The following is a 3,873-nucleotide window of genomic DNA, read 5'->3' on the forward strand; positions in this document are numbered from 1 at the left end:
TATATATATATACTTAAAATATATACACTTAAAATAGATTTTAGTAAAAAAAAATGGTCATGCTACATGAATATGAATGTTTCGCGAACGAAGTTTTGTAGTGCCGTTCAAGGTTTCAAGATCACCGAGGATTCGACATTGGTCTCTACTCACCGAATGAATCTTAATTTATAGATACTATTTAACGCCGGCGGTTGGCGTTTGTAGCCTCAAGGTTGCATTCGCAACAGACGGGCAAAAATACCCGAGGGACGGTCGAAGAAACGGGAAACGCCATTTGCGATCTGGGGCGCGACACAAATTATACCCGATGATTATAAATCCGCGCATGTTCCTCGTAATAATTTCGATGAGGAAGAAGTATGCGGAGTTTTTGCAGGTAAATAGCGGATGGAAGTAACTGGAAGGTGTCGGTAATTGCACTTGGCGTCACCGAGCGCGAAGTTACAGAGGTCCGCTCTTGAGGAACTCCTCACGTTTTTTACCAACTTCGCGTGTCGTCGATCTGCAGCTGCTTCAACACGATGCGTCGAGTAATTTATTTTCGCATCTAAATATAGATGCCGCGGCAGCGCCATGTGATTTGCATAAACGGGCTGAATTTTCCTCGTATAATACATCGCTCAAACGTATGCATATATGTATGCTGATATTAGTTATTTTATTTAATAATAAATTAAATTAATTTATTTAATTTGCATAAGTTGAATTTTTAGCAATCTATTTCGAAAAAATGAAAGAAATAATTCCTAAATAATACTTCTTGTAAAATAACGCTTTCTGTAAAATATATATTTGATATTATAATTCAACCTTTTTAAAATTTGGCATTAGCTCTTTTAGGACCAGATCATGGATTGTATATAACATAATTTTATGCGTGACACGCATTTAGAGGTACCAGAATGTCAAGATATTACAGTAGCTTTTAATGCGACATTACCAAGGTTAACATATGTAGCATTTCTAAGATGAAATTTAATTATTAAATCCTTATAACTAATATAAAAATTTAAATTGCAATAATTGACATTTTTAGAATAATTTAAATTAAATTTTGACTTTGAATTCAAATTATGTCAATAAAATTGTTAAAATAATATTTTTAAATCTTCCTTTTTATTCAATGAAATAAAATAGTTGTTGAAAGAACACTGCAGTATCTCGTATTTTACATGGTAACTTTAAATTTAAAGTCCATATTTAGATAAACCTACATAATATAATTCATGTCCGATTTTAGGATAAAATATTTATAATCAATGTATCTATTTATAATAATATAGCTACTTAAAATATATCCATTTATAATTTTTATATGTGTATTTTGATGTTTATATATGTATATTGTTTTATATATATATATGTGTATGTATATTTTGGATTTGGTTGTTTTTTACACGTGGCACATACCTACAAATTGAATTTTGTTCTAAATTTACTTTAAAAGTTCTATTTTGCTTTTATTTCCAATTTATAATGCATTTTGTATGTGTGTATATTTTGATATATATATATATTTTTTTTATTTGTGTTTATTCTGGTTTCAAATGTTTTTCGTGTTACGTAAAGTTATAAATAAAACACTATCCTGAATTTACTAACGCGAATTATGGATCATCCAAAGTGGACTTAACTTGAACGTTATGCAGACTTGCTCGTATTGTCGATCATCATTGAAACAAAAGTAGATTTGCGCAAGAGGCGGACCGATGATAAGAAGCTCCAGCCGCGGTTGTTGTCGCTGAGATGCTGGGATCCGGTGATGCCCAGTTATCATTTGAAAAACATTGGTTGGACCACCGCGGTCAACGTGTTCGCCGATAAACTCTCGGTCATAATGCGAGCTTTCATATCCATGCGAGAGCTCGCAGAGATCACTGAATACCGGTTATATCCGGCATGCCGATAACTCGACCCCGTTAAAGCGGTTCTCGCGCCGCTTTTTTCCTCTGCCATCGTCATCGTCGTCGGATTTCTTCTGTCGACTTCTCACTGTTTCGAGGCGATCGCCGGTCAATGTGCAAATAACTGCCCGCCGTTCTCTCGACACGCCTCAGCATCCTGTATCATCAGGCTTATCTTGGCTTCGCGAACGCAGTTGCGATTGCAGTATATTATAATTTAATAAGAGAATTCAATAATTAGCGATATTACAATTTATAGTTTATTCTGAATTCTATCTTAATCATATCTCACAATTTATGTAAGGTGTATGAAAATGTACTACATTAAATATGATAAATCGTGATTATTGAAAGAAAAAATTGTTTACAAACAGCTCCATTTTTTATATTTGTAATTTTTTGTATGTATAGTCTATTGAGTTACATTCGAGTTTGCTATCGATGTATATTTTTTCAATCTTAAACCAAATAATACAAATGGGACGGATTTCTGTATCCACTGTGATTAAAAACTTTCAGTCCTTAAATAATTCAAATGAGAGTCAGTAATAAGTAGAGAATAATGATAATATTTTAGAATAGTTAATTTTTAGACGGATCTTAATTCTGAATCGAAATTGTACATACATTTCATTATTTAAATCATGATCGGAAATATATTATATGTTTTATTCGTATTTACGATATCACATCAGACTTTGTAACCGAAATAATGATAATTCGCGTTGGCAAGAAGATTAGCAAGGAATAACTGAATAACGTTTTACTATGTTGGCGTTGTTTTGTGTTTTTGCATATGTGATAAGGATAGGCTGATTAGTATATTTCGCGGAAGGAATGCAGAAAATTACGTCAAGGAAAATTATGTTTTATTTATTAGTTAGGAACGGAGATCTTTTATTATAACTAATTATGTATAACTAATTATGTTTATCATGACTTTACTTTTACTTCCTCGAAGATCTTTAACTGTATATAATATGCATATTTTGAATTAAATGATGTCGTAAATGATTTTATTCTGTTAATGATACCTTATTTCTTCATTTTACATCTTTTTTTAGTAAATATTTAATTAATTTTTTTAATATTTAATATTTAATTTTTTTAAATATTTAATTAATTAATTTTAGTAAATATTTAGTAAATATTTAATTTAACCAACAATTTTATTGAACGATGAAGATAAGAATATATCAACCACTAAGTAAACCACTAAATAAATTTATAAATAAATAAATTTTATAAAATTATAGATAAAGATTAATTGGATTTTTTTATTGAAAAATCTATAACGGATTTGTCTTGATGAATTCGAATATTCGACAGAGCATAGCAAACGTGAGAAATATGTCACATAAGTCGAAAACAAGTATTGTATAAGGACTAGTTCATGAGGAATGTATTATAATGTACTTTTATAACATAAGATAGTAAATAAATCATGAAATAATGCAATTAAATCCGTTTCATCACGTCTGATGAACGTTATTATGACTTTCTAATAAATTTTAATGATATCGTTTTGCTTGAAAGTCTCGTTAATTAACGATTTTTTCTTAATATTTAATCAGAGAAATATTTAGAAATAATATTATATATTGAATTAATAAATCTAGACGAGCAGACATGCTCGTATTTCGTACTACACTTAGAAAAACGTAAACATCTTTTAAATAATTGTATAAATTTTTAATATTAGCTTTTGTTAATTAATGGAAGTTTTAATTTTATAAACTGTTTTTTTGTTTAGTGCTATGCTTTATAGCATTGTGCAACAAGTTCTTCTAATTATAATCTATTTGATTTTCCAAATCGAAGTAAAATAAAATGAATAATGTCTTGTATTGATTTATTATAGTTATATTTATAGCTTTCATTTTCAAGCAAAATATTGGAGAGAGAGAGAGAGAGAGAGAGAGAGAGAGAGAGAGAGAGAGAGAGAGAGAGTAGTTAGTTTAGTTTA

This window comes from Atta cephalotes (assembly GCF_000143395.1).
Source record: "Atta cephalotes unplaced genomic scaffold scaffold00065, whole genome shotgun sequence".
NCBI lineage: Eukaryota > Metazoa > Arthropoda > Insecta > Hymenoptera > Formicidae > Atta > Atta cephalotes.